A 20,239-nucleotide genomic window follows, 5' to 3' on the forward strand; every position below is an offset into this window, starting at 1 on the left:
AAGTTCTTAACCCAAGGTACCACTGTATAGTATGCCCCCAATGGTGGAGAAACATTTCTTCGGCCACAATCTCTTCTGGGCAATTTTGCAGGGCCCATGTGACCGTGGTGGGTGGAGCCAGAGGTAAAAGTGGGCAGGGAAATGGATGCAAATATTTAGCTTCATAAAATCATAGGATTGTCAAGGTGGAAGGGACCCCAAGGGTCATCTAGTCCAACCCCCTGAAATGCAGGAATCTCAGCTAAAGCACCCATGACAAATGGCCATCCAACCTCTGCTTAAAAACCTCCAAAGAAGGAGAGTCTGCAACCTCCTGAGGGAGACCATTCCGCTGTCGAACAGCTCTTACTGTCAGAAAGTTATTCCTGATGTTTTGTCGGAATTTCCTCTCTTGTAACTTGAAGCCATGGGTTCGAGTCCTACCCGCCAGAGCAGGAGAAGGAAAGCTTGCTCCCTCTTCCACGTGACAGTCCTAAAGTTCTTTATTTCATACAGTGTAGAACTACTGCATACTGCAAAAATTATAAAATGACACACACACACATTCTGCTTTATTCGCCATTCAGGCTTACAGGAGACGTTTTCAGGGTTCAAGGCCATTTTCCAGCCAGGTAAAAACTCTCAGAGTATGAAGGAAGGTCAGTGAGGGATGTGGACCTGAAATATTTCTGAAGGTCATATAGAGAGGCGGCGGGTGGCGCTGTGGGTTAAACCACAGAGCCTAGGACTTGCCGATCAGAAGGTCGGTGGTTCGAATCCCCTCGACAGGGTGAGCTCCTGTTGCTCAGTCCCTGCTCCTGCCAACCTAGCAGTTTGAAAGCACGTCAAAGTGCAAGTAGATAAATAGGTACCGCTCCGGCGGGAAGGTAAACGGCATTTCTGTGTGCTGCTCTGGTTTGCCAGAAGCGGCTTAGTCATGCTTGGCCACATGACCCGGAAGCTGTACGCCGGCTCCCTCGGCCTATAGAGCGAGATGAGCGCCGCAACCCCAGAGTCGGTCACGACTGGACCTAATGGTCAGGGGTCCCTTTACCTTTACCTAGAGTAACCAAATTCAGGCCTCCACAGTTAGTATTTCCTATGGGTTTAAGCATTCTGGGCCACAATTATCTGTGAGGAATTGCACCTGTGGCCCGACTCTCTCCATGATATGGGTGCTCAGCAGAAATGTCAACGTGGCTGCCTCACTTTGCGTGCTGAAGAAGGCATCTTTGTAGATTTCTCAAACGCTATCTTAACCAGACAATCTCAACATTGTAGGGAACTATCTTCCAGAACCCTGGGAGTAATAATGTTAAACTATCCAATAATCCAGTTTGGTGAATGTGAGCTGACTGGAGAATGTTCGATAAACACCAGTCGTTCTTGACATTCACCAGGCATTTAGCTATTTCGACCCTGCTTTTTCAGCATTCAGTGTTGTCCACCCATCTCTCAAAGAGGTTCAGGTAGAACCTAAGGAAACAAAAACGAAGCCACAATAAAACCTGAGAACATAAAAACAACAACAACACAGGGTGAGGAGAGGAAGGCATTTCTTAGAGGCCAGGGTCACACCGACACCATGCTGCATTTAACTTCATCACCCCGTTTGTGGGTGATGAATGGGATACAATGAAACAGCAAGCGCAAAATTCACGGGAAACCTAAATCTCTGCCAAAGCATTTCATCGAGTTCTGGGCAGGGTCTCCCTATTATAAACGGCCAGCTCATTATCCCCCCCAGGGAGCAAAAGATAAATACCGTGACCCCGGAAAAGCATGTCACGGAAAATAGCTTTCCAGTCTCCAAATTGCAACAAAAGGGGAGAAAACAACACCTTGCAGCTTACATTTTCGAAACAGTAAACGTATTGTTCCGACTTTATTTCCTGAGGGCGAGAGTTGGAACATCGGAATGGCTCCAAAAACACCTATTCTAACCCATCAGGTGTGCTCAAAGATATTCAGGCAGCATCCAGCCCAACGTTGGCACTCAGCCCTGTCGGGTAAATGCCAGGCTCCACAGTCCCCTCAAGGGTCCACCATGGCTGACTACCACCCCCTGCCAGAACCTCCTTTGCTTCTTACATTCTTCCCAGGGTGACAGGGACTTTGCAAGGCACCAACAGAGGCTGCAACCGCCCGCTATTGCCATTTAACAACTAGGGACCAGTTCACCTACGAGATGGTCTTACCTCACATGTGCCCACCTGACTACTTTGATCAGCCGAGTTGGCACTAATACTGGTGCCGCAATACCTGTTCTGCATCTGTAAGAATCCACTTTGGAACTCCCTGCCTGTTGAGATCAAGCAGGCGCCTTCACTGTTCTCTTTCTGACACCTGCAAAAAACCATTCCTGTTTTAGACAAGCCTACCCAGGTGCTTCATAGGTGGCGCTGTGGGTTAAACCACAGAGCCTAGGACTTGCTGATCCGAAGGTCGGTGGTTCGAATCCCCGCAACGGGGGTGAGCTCCCGTTGCTCGGTCCCTGCTCCTGCCAACCTAGCAGTTCAAAAGCATGTCAAAGTGCAAGTAGATAAATAGGTACCGCTCCGGCGGGAAGGTAAACGGCGTTTCCGTGCGCTGCTCTGGTTCGCTAGAAGCGGCTTAGTCATTCTGGCCACATGACCCGGAAGCTGTACGCCGGCTCCCTCGGCCAGTAAAGTGAGATGAGCGCCGCAACCCCAGAGTCGGTCACGACTGGACCTAATGGTCAGGGGTCCCTTTACCTTTACTTACCCAGGTGCTTTGAAAGCGGAGGTGATTTTCTGTTTTAGAAAGTTAACTTTCATCTGTTTCAAAGTAAGATTGTTATTCCCGTCCCCTCCCCCTTTGCTGCTGCTCTTTTGTCTTTCGTAAAGCACTGTGAGGTTTTTTTGTTTTTACTTTCAAGCGGTGTAAAAATTTTATGAAAGGAAAAAATACAATAATTTCCCCCATGATGCCTCTGGTTTTAACTACGTTGGGGTGCCCAGAAGCATTCTGGGGGGGAAAGGAGGTATCAGGCTGCTGCTTCTGCCCACCACTTGGTACGTTTGGGGGGGTGTCACCATTGTGATGCAGGACTTCACACAAGGATGTGTGGGGCTAAGGCCTAACTCTGACCCTGAATAGCTCTATGGTCTGCAAATGTCCAGCAGTGGCTTGGGAAGTTAGGATCCTGTCAGGCTTCAGGGACTCCTCTCCCCCCCCCCCTTTGGCAGTAGATAAGCAGAACAAAGCAAAAGGAGTCTCTTACCAGTTAGAGATTTTAATGATCACAGCGAGAGAGCAAATGATTCTTTCCTAGGAATGAAGGTGCTCCCAGTTAAGGGTCCCACCCACTTCCCCCTCCTTGTCACCCACGTCACTTCCGCGTCCTGCAACCTGATCTCGCAACCACTGTGCTTTCTGTGCTGCCACCTTATCTGCTTTCCTTGACCTTGGGCTGAGCAGATGGACGCTTTCCAGCGAAAGAGAGTCTGTTAACTCTTCCTCTCCCAGTTCTTCTCCTAGCTGTTCACCAGCCAGTTCTTCCCAACTTCGGTCTTCTGAACTACGTCCCTCTGCAAACCACTTTTCCAAATCTATACTGGGAAGATTCAGGATCCTGATCAGGAGCAGGGGGAGGGGGAGGCTCCCACCATTATTCCTCAGTGCAGCCCTCCTCAGCACGGTCCCTGACAGATCCACACCCAACTCCATCAAAACGCAGGCTTTGTACTGTATTTTTCCGTGTATAAGACTAGGTTCCCCCCCAAAAAAAATAATGTCCAAAATTAGGGGGCATCTTATACACGGATCGTGCCGAGGGTGGATTTTCTTAAATCTGAGTCCTCCAAAATAGGGGGCGTCTTATACATGGGGGCATCTTATAGACGGAAAAATACGGTTCGTGCCTGATTGACTCTGGAGCTGAACTTGGAGAATTTCCACCTAGGGGTGGGCAAATCTACTAATTTTGGTTTCTCTCAGTTCTCATTCCCACCCCATCTTCAGTAAAGTTATCCACATTTTCACATTTGTAGGGATCCCTCGCCCACAAAGTCCACTTGAAAATTCACCAGCATTTTAGTGTGAAATTCTCTCAACGCAGACATTCCTGTATTCAATCTGGCCTAATATTTTGGTGGTTTTGCTTACATAGGCATTTATATACCTGTTTAAGGAATATAGGGAGCTGCCAGACCACTGGTCCCTCTAGCTCAGTACTGTCTGAAATGACAGGCAGTGGCTCTCTGAGATTTTAGACCAGATTCCCTCCTTGAACCTGGGATCTTTTGCATGCAAGGCTCTATCATTGAGCGTCAGCCCTCCAAATGGGTGCCATTTTGTACACAATACTTGGCTGGAGAGGCGCACTGGAAAAAACCAGAGCTGTGCGAATCTTGCGGGATGGTTATTTCAATTCGCACATTGCTTTCCGAAAGTGCGAAATTGGAAGATTCGCCTTTCAGTGCGAACTGGGCCGAATCTTTCCCCGCCCCCGCCATTACCATATCCCCTCCAAATGTCTTCTTCCTGAAAAGTTCAGGCAAAGATATCCAAGTTTCCAGCAGGCAACCCCAACCGGGGAGCTTTGAGGGCATCTGAACCCAGGCCAAGCCAGGCTTTGTTCAGAAGAAAGAGGAGAAGCCCCAGCTTGTTGCAACATGCGTTGGGGTGGGTGAGTAGGTGGGGGGGGCTTAAAAACAAGCTGGTTTTAAGCATGCTGCTGTTTTGCAAGGGCTTCCATGGCAACCATGAAAGTAAACAAGCCCAAACAGCTCGAAATAGCTGCCTTCCGCAGCACGGTTATTGTCTCTGTCACTTGGCCAAAGCGGTGAGTTATGGCCAAGCGCAAATAGCCCATGGAGCGCTTGGCTCTGTTCAGTCTGTTTTGCAAGCAGCTGGAAATGCTTAAGGGGAGGGGCTGTCCCAGAAGGAGAGCGGGGTCCAGTTAGAGTTGGGAGAGTGGAGGCAGGATGTCTTAGGGGAAAGCAAGGGTGGGTGTGTTTGGGATTTGGCCTGCCTGCCAGCCAGAAAATCAAGATAGCTTGGCTCCAGAATGGATTTTGAAATGGCAGCACTATTTGGCGCTGTGGGTTAAACCACAGAGCCTAGGACTTGCCGATCAGAAGGTCGGCGGTTCGAATCCCCACGACGGGGTGAGCTCCCGTTGCTCGGTCCCTGCTCCTGCCAACCTAGCAGTTCGAAAGCACGTCACAGTGCAAGTAGATAAATAGGTACCACTCCGGCAGGAAGGTAAACGGCGTTTCCGTGCGCTGCTCTGGTTCGCCAGAAGCGGCTTAGTCATGTTGGCCACATGACCTGGAAGCTGTCTGTGGACAAATGCTGGCTCCCTCGGCCAAAAAAGCGAGATGAGCGCCGCAACCCCAGAGTCGGTCACGACTGGACCTAAAGGTCAGGGGTCCATTTACCTTACAAAGCCTTTGACAACTTGGGAACTGTTTACATACAAGAACACTTTACCCAATATATGGGCTGGTATTCCATGCTCTCTTCTTGCTCTCTCATTGGTCTGGTGCCTCGCTATGTTCCTTGAGGGATGCTGAGGTCTCCTGACCTAAGTCCTTAGGACCCCCAAGAGCTGCTGGTTCCCTCCTCTGAGTTGCCTTTGTCCTGCCAGCCCTGGTACCCCCCCCCCCACTCTGTGACAGGTAGTTTATAACCTCTAGGTTGGATTGCTGCAATGGGTTAAACACCTCTGAAGACAGTTCAGAAACTTCAGCTGGTGCGGAATTAGGTAGCCAGGTTCCTCGCCAGGGCAAGATGGTTTGAGCATATAACGCCAGTCCTGGCCTGACTGCACTGGCTGCCACTTGGTTCCACGCTGGTTGTGACCTCTAAAGCCTTAAATGCTTCAGGACCAGAATACTCCAAGGGCCTCCTCCCTCCTTATGGACCTACCTGGAACCTGAGATTGTCTTCTGAGGCCCTTCTTCATGTGCCTCCTCCACAAGAGGTCTGGAGGGTGGCAACACAAGAACAGGGCCTTCTCTGCAGTGGCTCCCTGTCTGTGGAATGCTCTCCCCAGGGAAGTTCGCCTGGCACCTTCATTATACGCCTTTAGACACCAGGCAAAAACCTTCCTCTTCAACCAGGCCTTTGGCTGATTAACATTTATATCCCTTTTTAATGTGTTTGTGGGCGTGGGAGGCGAGGGGGGTTATTGCACTGAGGGTTTTTCTGTTCTCGGTTTTATCATGTATTTTGTGTTTTTATGGATGCGGGTGGCGCTGTGGGTTACAGCACTTGCTAATCAGAAGGTTGGTGGTTCGAATCCCTGCGACGGGGTGAGCTCCCATTGCTCAGTCCCAGCTCCTGCCAACCTAGCAGTTCGAAAGCACGTCAAAGTGCAAGTAGATAAATAGGTACCGCTCCGGCAGGAAGGTAAAGGGTGTTTCCGTGCGCTGCTCTGGTTCGCCAAAAGCGGCTTAGTCATGCTGGCCACATGACCCGGAAGCTGTACGCCGGCTCCCTTGGCCAATAAAGTGAGATGAGTGCCACAACCCCAGAGTCAGTCACGACTGGACCTAATGGTCAGGGGTCCCTTTACCTTTATTATGTTGTGAACTTCCCTGAGATCTATGAATGAAGGACGGTATACAAATTTAACAAATAGATAAATATAATGGTAATGATAACAATAACTCGAATAGCGACTGCTGTCAGAAACAGTCACAATCCATCTTTTCGTTACTACTATATTTGGATGGGTTTTTTTTTAACTGTCTCGTCTGATTAATTTTTCCATGCACTGCCTTGAGTGAAGGGCAATGGATATACAAATTAAGTACAGTAAATAAAGCATGACTTATTATTACATCAAAACTGTTCCAGCACCAAGGCAGCTGTCCACATTCACCCCCTGATGAACAAGGGCCCAAAAAAGTGCTGGTATAAATCCAAGTTGAAAACTCGGCTGCAGAAGTTGCATTGCGTTGATCCTAGATGGCGCTTCCTTCCCAAAATGCAGAATTGCAGGACAAATGGTGCAGCGCAAATTAGCCCCCCCTCCTTTCCTCCCCCCCTCCGAAGATTGCTAGATGAACTCAGCTGTTTTCTCTTAAATCAGCTCAAAGGGGCTGCCTTTAGCATCTGTTCCTAATCCTTTTGTGAGGAAACCAATATCCTTCTGATTTTGCCATTGACTGGTGTTTCACAAGCGGTGGGGGGTTTGGCCCCCTCCCATTTATTTCGATGGGGTTTCGGCAGGGGAACTTTCCAGAAGATCAGGGCCCTTCTGAGGAAAGCAAGCTGTGCCCTGACTATGGGGCCAGGATGAAAACACACACACACACACACCTGCCTCTTCCTTCATCTCATGTACCAAGATGACACTCAATTAAAGAAAAGTGTCATGATACAGTGGTACCTGTTGATATCAAGCCTTGTCATTCAGAGGCATTTGGCACTCTCCAGGTGCCCGGCTTGATTCCTTGTTGGCCTCCCCCGTCAGCGACTCCCGGCAAGACAAGGCGAGGTCTTTATCGGCCGATCCTTCTTCAAACGTGAGAAGAACACAGCCACTCCTCCTCCCTCACTCCCTGCCATCCCCAGGGAGGGGAAAGAGACAGACAGAAATGTATTTACATGCCTTTATTTCTGTCTTTCCTCAGTGCAGAGAACAACATGTCTGCACTCTCTGATACCCAGCTGCAGAGAGAGAATAACTCCACCCATGTACTTCCAGTACAGGGTCATGTGACACTCTGAGCTAACATCCGGTGCTCAGAGCACATAATAGACTGTCCCTTCTTCCCACGGTACAGTCCCAAAACATCAACATCCTGTTTGGCTTTCCAGCCATCTGGAGCACTCAGCAGCATTGCTCCTTTTTCGTAACAACCTCCCCCAAAAGAATCAATGCGTGTTGCGGCAAGCAAAGCGTGATCCAGAGAAGAAAACAAACAGTTGTTATACACATAACACTCCCCTGTTGTTTCAGTTCCACCCTTGGAACTACCCGCCACTGGTTTCCCCAGTGTACCTCTCTGGTTGTCTGGCTTCCAAGGAATGAGTGCATCTGCATTACCTTGGCTAGCAACTCTCTGTTGTGTCTTTGTCTCTGACTTAGACACAGCTCCAACCTGTCCTCGGTTGTGTACAACAGCAACACATGCAACAGCTAAATTAGCATACTCTTCTGAGTACCTTTTGGGTGGTTCACCCTTTGTGACTCTCTCAGACCTGCGTATGAGGTGCTGATCCTCTCTGCTCACTGGTCCAGTCTCAGGACTCTTAGGAGAACCAGTTCCAACAGTAAACAGTGGTTCATCCTTCACCTGTGAAGGTCTATCCATTGTGTGAGACTTCCTCTCAATGACTGTGACAACTGAGCTCTCCGAGCTATCAGTGTCATCACTCTCAGTACCACTGTACTCTGTGAAATCATCATCATCATCTGAATCGTCCTCTGTGGGAAATGTGTGCACTATGACTCTCTCCTTTTCAGGAGCACTCTCTAGAAATTTTGTGAGAATCACCTGACCAGATTCAGACAAAATTACTCTGTAGAGACCCTTTTCATATCCCACAAAAATGCCTCTGGCATTCTTTACTCCACCTGGAGCTTCTGTCCTCACATGAGACCCAAAAACCCTGAAATGGGCAACAGAAGGTTTTCTCTGGAACAGTTTCTCAAAAGGAGAACTTCCCAACTCTTTCGACACCTTTCTCACCCATGCATGACAATACGACATGAGTGACTCCGCCCAGAACTCATGTGGCAGATGTGAACTAAGCAATTGCGCATTCATTCCCTTTTGCAATTCTTTGTTCACTTTTACACAGACACCCCTGTTCCACGCTCCCGCTGAAACAGCAACCTTGTGTCTGATCCCCTTCTTCTGCAGGAACCTCTGGAAATCCTGTAAAAGAAAAATCTGCTTCTCATCTGTCAAAAGACAATCAATGTTAGCATCATGCATATCTTTAACTTTGTCACAAAACTCCTGAAACCTTTCTAAGGCTTCCTGTGGCCTCTTTAACACATAAACCCAGACAAAGTTAGAGAAATGATCCACACACACAAGATAAAATCTTGCATTGCCTCTAGATGGTTCTAGAGGACCAATCACATCAGCATACACCCGCTGAAATGCTCTGTTGACCCTGGCCACCTTCTTGGCACTCGTTTTGGTCACACCTGCAAGAGAAATCACGTTAGACTCAGAATTACATTCCATGTAATCACTTTGCTCAAAGTCCAACAAATACAGTCCACCTTTCTGTCTGGCAGAAAGATATAACTCTCCATCTTTGAAGATCTTGCAGCTCTTATCATCATAGGACAGTTTCAGTCCTTTCTTTGCAATCTGCGAAACACTCAGCAGATTGAACTTCAATTCAGGAACCAAGTAAACATTGTTTATTGTCAAGTTCAGACTCTTAAGATAGACAGTGCCAACCCCGGTCGCTTCCAGCTTCTGACCGTTGGCTTGTTCCACAGCGAAGCTTTGCTTCTTAAACGTCGAAAAGAGTCCTCTGTGCGGGGACATATGAAAATTACAGCCCGTATCGATTACAAAAGAGTGTCCAACATCTGGCGTGGTTCCTTTCGCCATCAGGGCCTTTGCAGGTTTCACCGAAGACTTGGTATGACCTTTGCCTGCTGCCTCAGGCTTTGCTGAGCGGCCCTTCGCTCCTTTCGGCTGGCGTGGCTTCTTGCAGTTCCGCTGAAGATGCCCAGTCTGTCCGCAATTGTAGCATCGGACAACGTTCAAAGCTACAGCATCCTCTCCAGTAGCAACATCAGTGGGGGAATTAGAACTCCGTTCTTCCCTCCCACTGTCCTTCACCTCCAGTGCAGCAAGCCTGTCGTGTTCATTCAAAACAACGGCAGTCACCCTCTCCGCGGTCAAATCGTTCGCAGGGAGGGATCCCAGCTGACTGGCAACGGTTTTGTAAGTCCGATTTAAGCTGTTAATCATCATGAAGCAAAACACTTCCTCCTGCAGACGGAAATTGCGTTCCACCATCTGTTGGCGCAGATATTTCATTTCCGTCAGGTGCGCTTGAACATCTCCATCAGGCGCAAGCCTCAGATTGGTCAGCTTCTCAAAATACAACAACGCTGAAGAGCCAGCATCTCTCTGATGTGTTCTACGCAGCGTTTCCCAAATCTCACGCGCATATTCCAAATCCTGAATATGCACAAGTTGATCATCCGAGACACACAGAATTATAGCCGTCCTGGCCTTCACATTCTGTGATTCCCAACCTCTGGTTGGTGCTTGAGGGATGGGGTTCTCAATCACCCCAAAAATCCTCTGATTCTGCAGCAGGGCCTTCATCTTTACAGACCAAGATGAATAATTGTCATTAGTCAGGGGAGGCGGGTAAGGCAAGGCTCCCCCCTTCTTGGGATCCATTTTGAATCCAAGTCTCAGCTCTCCACTCTCGAGCTAGTAAAATCCCAAAAGCTCCTTTTGAGCTGTCTTTCTGCCTGTCTCTCAGGCAGGCAATCTCCAAGCTGTCTCAAAGTCAAAACAACTTTCGCTTTCCCGGCTCTGACTGAGCCAGCCCCAGGTGTCAGTAGTTTTCCACTGCCCTGACTGTCGTTGCTTAGCAACTGTGCATACTTTTCATCCTTATCTCACCACAGGAATTCCTGGTATGCAAGCCTTTCTTTCAGAGCTTGTTTTTCCAAACGCAGCTCTCGTGAACCAGAGAATAAATCAATCTGCATTCACACTTTTAGCCCGATATTCAGCATACCTTTTTGGGGCTCCGTTGCTTGGAAAACACCCCCTCTTGGAGCCAGCCGTCTGTTCAGCTTCTGGCTGCAATTGCAGACGTTATCTTCTTTCCTTGGTGCAGAGGATGGCACACGATCCATCAACCTCTCACCTCTCATGCTGATTCCCATGGATCAGATAACCAGCAGCGTCTGCTACCATATGTTGATATCAAGCCTTGTCATTCAGAGGCATTTGGCACTCTCCAGGTGCCCGGCTTGATTCCTTGTTGGCCTCCCCCGTCAGCGACTCCCGGCAAGACAAGGCGAGGTCTTTATCGGCCGATCCTTCTTCAAATGTGAGAAGAACACAGCCACTCCTCCTCCCTCACTCCCTGCCATCCCCAGGGAGGGGAAAGAGACAGACAGAAATGTATTTACATGCCTTTATTTCTGTCTTTCCTCAGTGCAGAGAACAACATGTCTGCACTCTCTGATACCCAGCTGCAGAGAGAGAATAACTCCACCCATGTACTTCCAGTACAGGGTCATGTGACACTCTGAGCTAACATCCGGTGCTCAGAGCACATAATAGACTGTCCCTTCTTCCCACGGTACAGTCCCAAAACATCAACATCCTGTTTGGCTTTCCAGCCATCTGGAGCACTCAGCAGCATTGCTCCTTTTTCGTAACAGTACCTCGGGTTAAGTACTTAATTTGTTCCGGAGGTCCGTTCTTAACCTGAAACTGTTCTTAACCTGAAGCACCACTTTAGCTAATGGGGCCTCCTGCTGCCGCCGCGCTGCTGGAGCACGATTTCTGTTCTCATCCTGAAGCAAAGTTCTTAACCCGAGGTAATATTTCTGGGTTAGTGGAGTCTGTAAGCTGAAGCGTCTGTATCGTGAAGCATATGTAACCCGAGGTACCACTGTACTAAGAGTGTATTAAATCTTTTTCTTTATGCAACTGCTGCAGCCAGAATAGCCGATGCACAAATGTGGAAGGACAAAAACAGTCCACCGAAAGAGGACTGGAAGAATAAGTTAATGGAATATGTGGAAACAAAATAATAATAATAAAAATTCCTTCCAGTAGCACCTTAGAGACCAACTAAGTTTGTTATTGGTATGAGCTTTCGTGAATTTTTTTTGTTGTTGTTTGTTTAGACTACGGCAGACCAACACGACTACCTACCTGTAACTAGGAATATGTGGAGTCAGCGACGCTGACTGCAAAGAAACCAGGATGAACATAAGAGAGGAGTGGGAAAACTTTGGGGGCATATTTAAAGAATTACAGCAGTTACATAAATCTCCGAGTAGGACTGGGTATAGGAACATCAGCTATATAAACTAGAAAGATATGTAGCACAACTAACAGTAAAAAAGAACCCATGGAGAGGTGTATGGGGAAGTCGGATAATGAAGAATATTGTGAAATGGACCTACCAATTTACTGCTAAAGCATAAAAAAAATTAAATAAAAAAGTGTCATAACAAAACGTCCTTGCATGAGCCGCACTGGGTTGCAGCGTGCCTGTCAGATGTGACAAATAGAGACACCTTTCAATTCATTGCATTTGGGACTTCCGGGGTGGCGCCATCGGTAATGGCGGACTCCCTCTGAATTGGAGGGACCAGCTCCGCATGAAACGGGTCTTTTCCGCTACGGTGAAGCGGGGACCCTTCTGGAAATCACAGGCGGATGAAGCCTGTGACCGTGGGACTCGGCGGGCACCCTTAGCGCCCCCCCAACCCGCAAAGGAACCCACTAACGGGCTCCGAAGCGACGAGGGGGAAGTGGCGCGGTGCTGTGAGTCAATTGCTTTTTCTGCGGAGCGAAGCCGTATAGCCGTTACCGGAGAGCGCTGCCTTTTTCCTGGGACAATTTGGCATCTAAAATAACCACCCGTGAGTACTGAAACACTGAATAATTGGACTTGAATTAAGAACTGGCGAAATAGAAAGGAATTTGGACTTAAAATTTACCCTAATTTGGTACTGAAACGGGAAGGTCTAAACAGGAAGTCAGCCTTCCGTTTCCTTGTAGCCAGAACAAAGCAAAGACAACGTAAACTAGAGCTTTGAAAATCACTTTTAAAGGATTGGCTTTCATCATTTAAAATCGCTGAACCCCCCTTCGGCAGCAGGAGAAGAAGGGGGATCTTTTTTGGGCTGTTTAAACCTGCAGAAGTGAGTTTAAAGCAAAGTAATTTTCCACCGTCCTGATCCTGGAGCGGGGTGTCAGAATTGACGTTTGAAGCTCATTGACCAGAAACAAATGTCTCTGACAGATAGTTAAGAGAAGAGAAACATAGTGATTCCATTGTTTCCTTTCGCATTTTAAAAGAACAAATATGGACAAAATATCACAAAAAAGAAACTTTGTTGCTATTGTTATCAAAAGAAAGAACAACTAGAAGCTTTCCACCTAGAGGGGGATTGTGAAATTGTAACTAATTCCTGGGAGCTTGCAGCTGTTTCAGATTACAACCGTGGGAAAGGATTTGTGACCTTGCAGGACAATGTCTTCAGAAGCACTGTTGGGTGCTTTCTGTAAAAGAAATGCCCTATTGGATCAGTTAAGCCAGAAGACGGATTTAATGACTAATGCGGCCAGAACCCTTGAACAGGTAGTGGGAAATTATATGGAGCCCACCCAGGAACTAAAACAGGAGTGTGCCGTGACAGAACAACTGAAAGAAGAGGATGTTGCTGAATCTTGGGCGCCAGAGACGGAGGGAGCAGCGGCCCAGCAGGAACATAAATTTTTGGAGTTGACAAATGAACTTGGAAAAAACCAGACTTGGAAAGATAGAGTTTGGTTAGGTTTGGAAATGGGGGGCTGGATAGACCCCCCCTTTACAGGGAGATTTGGGCTTTTCGAGTCTGGCAATGGGCCGTTTGATGTCTGGAGCTGTGGGGGCTCTCAATTTTGGAGGGAATCTGGAACATGTTTTTAAATACCATATGGAGTCCAGTCTGGTCTATGGAAAAGGGGCTGATTTGTTGAAAAGGGTCCAAAACATTACCAAGCTGGAGTTCCCGAGAATGAAAGGAAAATATGAAGAAGAGCTGCGGAAGGGACATGGAAGAGACTTGAGGGCCTCGGATATAAGGTTACCAGGTTAATGTGCTAGATTAATAGGTTAAAAAGGACTGACAAAGCCCGGGACCAGGAGGAAGGGACGCTGGATGAAGATTGGATTGTTTTTTTTCATATATATATATATATATATATATATATATATATATATATAATTAAGATTGTTCTATAAAATTAATGAATGTCAGAAAAATGTTGAAATGAAATTACTTGGCTCTTGTAAAAATGTCTAAAGAATTAGGTAAGAATGTTATGGTTAGGAGAAGTTGGTAAAAATAAGATTTAAGCTTTAAACTTTAAGGTTTCTATATGATAAGATGAAAATAGAATTAAGGTAATGTAATGACAGAATATTATGAATTAAGGAAAGGATTTGCTGCGATTATTATTAATCAGGATACAAGAAAAGGGAGGAGGAGGAGGTCAAAGAAAGAAGGTATTGAAAGTGGGGAATCTGAGAATGATGGGTTTTTTATTTTATTTGTCTTGTTTTTTCTTTGTGTGTGTGAATTTTTTTTTTTAAAAAAACCTTTTCCCCAATAAATATCATTTAAAAACAAACAAACAATTCATTGCATTTGCAGCTGCAAGCTGCAGAAAAATTGAGACCCCAGGGGAAAGACGCCAAGCATTGTAAGGAAACAGGACTCTCAGTTTTACCAGGTAAAGGGACAATTTTCTGGTCCCTTGTAAATCACTCAGTCTGTTTCACATTCTTTTTTAATGTGTTACAACATGATCCCAACTGTCTTCACCCAGAAGTAAGTCCTATCAAACTAGCCACGAAGCATTGCCGTATTAATGATGCCTCTGCTCTTCTTGCTATCAATTTTCAAAATTCAATAGAAGACGTGATAAAGGCACACATGAGCTTAGCTGGTTAGAAGCAGCTCAGACAGGGAAACTCTCTATACAAGAGGTAGTCCAGTCCTGTTCTGCAGAACGCAGCGCCAATCCGAAATATCCTACTAATGGAATTTGCTGGGCATGCTGTAAATCACCTTTCCATGTGAGGATTACAAGAATTGTGGAGGGAAGGGATTAGGAAAAACTCACAGTGTCAGGGTTGGGCCAGCACAATTGGATCTGGTTTGCCTTCCTTTTTATTTTCCTGTTTTCTGGTTTTATTGGAAGTCATAGCCGAGTTCACCCAGAAACCCAAATGTGCCTTGGGGTGGGGACAACCCCTTAGTGGGGAAGGTTTCCTTACAATGTGGTAAAAATGAAAAACCGTTGAATTAATTTTAATATCCCACAGGGTAACGGAAAAAGCGAGGCACCTGGCTAGGGTTGTGAAATTTCCAAACTTTGAGAGAAACCAGAGAAGCAAAGGGACTTTCCTGAGTAGCTTTCTTTCCAAGACGGAAGGATCTGGATGCACACCTGGGCGACACACCTGGCATTCCTCCACCTGACTCTTTGGGGCTTTCCTTCTTTTAACATTTATGGGGATCTGGCTATAATTTCCATTCTCGGCCAGTGTGCCAAATGCCTGGAAAGTGGTGTAGAAAGAGAGGATGTTGTTGCCATTCTCCTAGTTAAAATCAGATAAAATCAGATAATATTCCTGATTAAGGAATATTAATTGGAGAGAGCAGATCCTGTTGCAGATGCTTTTGCACTGCAGCTGAGAAATAAAGAAGAAGTTCTCCCCAACTAAGCTAAAAATAATACCTTTTTTTCCAAATAATCTTTATTAGTTTTTCAATTAGAAAAACACATATTGTATCACATTTTACATTTATACTTGCTCTTCAGAGCTGACTTCCCTCCTTCCTTCTTCTGGTTTTTTATATCACATATAATTTTATCGCACTATTTTCTTCCATTTTATATATTGTTATTCATTTTCCATATTTGACCATAGTGTATCCCTAAACAAATAAATCCTCCTGTTTATACAATTCTTGTTGTCTGTCTGTATTCATTCATCACTACTGTTAGTTATATTAGTTTCCTTATACATTTTGTTTCTTATTATTTTCATTATCCATCGCTTTTCTTAATCTTTCCCGTTATGAGGTTTGTTTCCAATTCTACCGGTTTTACTTTTTCATCTTATCTTTCCTATATACAACATAATTTTTTCCCATTCTTTATGAAATGTTTCTTCGCCCTGTTGTCAAATTTACCCTGTTAGTTTGGCTATTTCCGCATACTCCATTACCTTCTGTCACCATTCTTCTGCTGTTGGTAATTGCTGCTGTTTCCAAACCTGAGCTAGCAGTAACCTCGCCGCTGTTGTTGCATATAAAAATAGTTTTGGGTCGTTCTTAACTATATCTTCTCCTACCATTCCTAACAAGAATGCCTCTGGCTTTTTCAAAAACGTATATCTAAAGATCTTCTTTAGCTCATTATATATATTTTCCCAGCACATTTTTACCTTATCACATGACCACCACATGTTTTAGTTTGGTTTAAGGCAAGGGTAATGTTATGTACTGAGTTGAATAGGATCCAAAATGCAGCAGTCTGATTGGTCCTAGAACAATGCAGCAGTCTGATTGGTCTGCAGGAACCAACCAATCCAGCTCCAGATGGAAGTGAATCCACAACCTCATTGGCCTACAGGAGAATTCTGGAATTAACCAATCACGTGCAGCCCATTGTGTAAATAATGTATATAAAGCAGATACTTTGGGGAAACTTCCATTCCCTCCTCACCACTATGAGCTGAATAAAGAGCATGAAATCCACTCTCGACTCCCGAGTATATTTCAGGTAAGAAGCCTGCATCCCTCCAGATGTTGCTGGACTTCAACTCCCATCATCCTTCACCTTTATCCAGGCTGCCTGTGGCTGATGGAAGTGGGAGTCCAACGACAGATGGAGAGCTGTTCAGGTGTTGTTGGAAACCTGCTTCCATCAGCCGCAACCAGCATGGCCAATGGGAGTGGGAGCCCAATACATCTGGAGGGTACCAGGCTCCCCAGCCCTTGTTTAAGGAGGCGTAAGTTTGCAGTCCTAGACACAGTGGCCTGAGCGAGGGATAAGACCCACTGAGTTCAATGGGTTTCACTTCTGAATGTGCATGTTTAGGGTTAGGGTATAAGAGGGGAGGATGGTAGTGGTTTATAATAATTGGGCATAGTGTGGAAAAATTCATTTTTCTCGCTCTCTCATGTCTGATGAAGCTGATTCGCGGGGTCATGTTAATTTCAGCAGGGAGCGATGGGGTGGGATCGAAATCTGCACTTCCCCCAAAAATATGAACCAAAAATGCAGGTATCGTTCAAAATTCACACTCCTCCGAATTTCTGTGATGTAGTTCTCCAACCAAACAGACAAAGATGCACATGTATATTAGGGAGAAATGTGCATTATAGTGCATGTATTTGTGAAAAATAAGACACATTCTATGAGGAAATTTTTATTGCAAGATATTAGGCGAAACTGCATACAAAAATGGGTGTACAGTGGTACCTCAAGTTACAGAAGCCTCAGGTTACAAATGCTTCAGGTTACAAACTCTGCTAACCTGGAAGAGTTACCTCGAGTTGAGAACTTTGCCCCAGGATGAGAACGGAAATCGTGTGCCGGTGGCGCAGCGGCAGCAAGAGGCCCCATTAGCGAAAGCACGCCTCTAGTTAAGAACAGTTTCAGGTTAAGAACGGACCTCTGGAACGAATTAAGTTAGTAACTAGAGGTACCACTGCATTATTAGGAAAATTGGGCACTAAACTGCTGGTGAATTCGCAAACCGTTGCAGATTTATGGAGAAGATTGGGAAAAGGAGAGACTGAGGTCCAGTGTGCTTCTGCTGAAATGAACCTAAATGTTGTTTGCCTTTGTGCAAATAAACAGAGAGAAACAGAAATGGATAGACTCGCTCATCCGCTACCAACTGGGACCTCTTTCTTGGGGTAGCCTTCCCCTATGCTACTGTGTTGCACAATATTTTCACCCAGGCTGCAAAACTTTATTGGGGAGCAGAGGCCCTTCAGAATTCATACCCCCAGTTGGGCTGTAGGTCAGCCAGGGGGTAAATGTGCCATCTGGCTGTATCCTAAGCTATCATAATGAGTGGATGCTTTTTGCACAATCTCCCACCAAGTCTTGCTCAAGGTGCATGGTGGTGAAGTCAGCGAGGCACAACCTTATCTATCCTTATTCTTTCCCCAATGCAGAATGCTCCACTTCTGATTTCTGAGTCATCTTCTTTCTGCTTCCTTCTTTTATGATGAACGTCCGCATGTATGCAACCATTCGCCCTAGGCGTCTTGTTAGTTTCTTCCTCAAGTTTCTTTTAGCAGAAGTAATGTCTGTGTTCCCTCTGCTGGCCTGATGAGGAATCACATTGGTGTATATAGGACTGACAAGATGAAACAGCAGTTGAAACAACAGCAGCAAGAATACTCATCACGAAGTATTGGAAGACACAAGATTTACCCACCCGGGAAGAATGGCAGATGGAACTGGCGGAAATGACTGGCAGAATCCGAGACCAGGGAGAAGAGTCGGTGGAAGAAGACTGGAAAAAGTTTAAAGACTATTTACAGAAATACTGTAAAATTAATGAATGTTAGAAAAATGTTGGAATGAAGTTATATGGCTTTAGTAGAAATGTTATAAGGAATTAAGTATAAATAGATTAATAGAGTATTAAAGGAAAAAATAAGGTTAGAATATGTTAAGATAATTATAGGATAGAAAACAGAGGAAGATGGAAAGGAATTGCTGAAACAATTAACAGAAGTGGAATACAAAAAGAGAGGTGTGAGGAGGTCGTTGAAATAAGTGAATGAAAGATAAGATATTGAAATTGTTTGATGTGTTTTAAACTGTTTTTGTTTTGTTTTGTTTTGTTTTGTTAGTTTAATGTGTTAGTGTTATGTAGTGTTTTTGTATTGTATTGTATTGTTTATTTTTTTGTAGTGTTTAAATTGTTGGAAAGGTAATAAATATTATTTTTTTAAAAAAAGACAAGATGAAACAGCAAAACCTTTAGCATATTAACTCAGAAGAAATCTGGCTGTGTTCAGCAGTGCTTATGCTCAGGAAAGTGTGTGCAGGATTGCAGCTCCTGGTGCCATTAGTGCAGGAGCAAAGTTAAAGATCGGACCAAAATTTAGAGTGAAATTTGGTTTCAAAAAGTTCAAACTTGGAGGAATGCCACCGATAAATCAATATTTAAGCCTTGATGTATGTCCAGGCAATCATGTTCGGTAACAGTTTACCAAATTCAAGACTGCTTCTAAAAAGCCCTTAAACCAAACAGTAAAGATAATTCAGAATGCTGAGGAGTATTTGTGCTCTAGAAAGTCACAGAATTTCAGCAGGAAGTTAGAGAGCACATGTTCAGCCCGGACACTGAGGTCCAGCTCCAAGGGCCTTCTGGCAGTTCCCTCATTGCGAGAAATGAGGTTACAGGGAACCAGGCAGACGGCCTTCTCGGTGGTGGCGCCCGCCCTGTGGAACGCCCTCCCATCAGATGTCAAGGAGATAAGCAATTATCTGACTTTTAGAAGACATCTGAAGGCAGCACTGTTTAGGGAAGTTTTTTAATGTTTGATGTTTTATCGTGTTTTTAATATTCTGTTGGGAGCCTCCCAGAGTGGCTGGGGAAACCCAGCCAGATGGGTGGGGTATAAATATATTATTATTATTATTATTATTATTATTATTATTATTATTATTATTATTATCTGTTTGACAGTGGAACAGACTCCCTCAGACTCCTTGGAGCTTTTTAAGCAGAGGGGTTTCGACTAGAAGACCCTTGAGGTCCCTTCCAACTCTCCCATTCTATGATTCCTGGACTCAGCACATGCTCAGAGGCACCTGGTTTCTCAATTCCTAGCCACAATTTTGCACCTTAGGGGGGGACCCCAGGGTTACAGTAAAAACAAAAGGACAAGCCTGAGCACTTGGGCCCTGAGCCTTCCCTGAAAGCTCTTCCAGGCGACTTGCTCCAGTTCTTGCCACTGGCCTTGTGCCCATCGCTCTGTGCACAGAGATCCATTTGCACCTCTTCTCCAGGCTGATGTGCACTTAGGCAACGCTGCTCCCGCGAGGTTATTAATAGGTTTCCTGAACATTTCCTGCCTTGAGATGCTTCCTCCCCAGCAGGCAGAGAAGGGCCTTGGGATTCTTCCTTCTCCTGGCTTACGGTTCACGTCTCAAGGTTGTTCTTTCAAAGCTTGTAATGTGCAGTGCCAGTTACCTCAAGCAAGAACAGCTTTTCAACAGGAACTCATCAGCTGTAGGAGAGTCGCATTAGTCCAGCAGCAGCCCAGGAAGCAAATAAAGTAAATAAATGGTGAGAAGAACATTGAGATATGTTCAGACTTCATATATGCGTGCTGTGTGTGTGCTTTGCACAGGTTACAGACCCTCTGAGTGTCCCTATTTTCCAGGGACAGTCCAGGATTTACAAAAGCCGTCCCGGTTTCTGATTTGATGCCGGAATGTCCCGTTTTTCATAAGGACACCCCTGTTTTCATTGGAGAAATGTTGGAGGGGATGGAGTTATGCGACCCCCGAGC

General features: G+C 45.7%; 1 protein-coding gene across 1 annotated transcript in view; it reads left to right on the plus strand.

Annotated features, from left to right (window-relative positions):
* Positions 1-1,898: 1,898 nt before the first annotated feature.
* LOC310746412 (uncharacterized protein) overlaps positions 1,899-20,239 on the plus strand; it is a gene marked incomplete at its 3' end in the record, with an annotated part of 30,605 nt that continues 12,264 nt past the window's right edge. Inside the window, exon 1 of the mRNA XM_083580126.1 lies at positions 1,899-1,988. The remainder of the gene's footprint in view (positions 1,989-20,239) is intronic.

The sequence above is a fragment of the Podarcis filfolensis genome (assembly GCF_964270895.1).
Source record: "Podarcis filfolensis genome assembly, chromosome: 12".
Lineage (NCBI taxonomy): Eukaryota > Metazoa > Chordata > Lepidosauria > Squamata > Lacertidae > Podarcis > Podarcis filfolensis.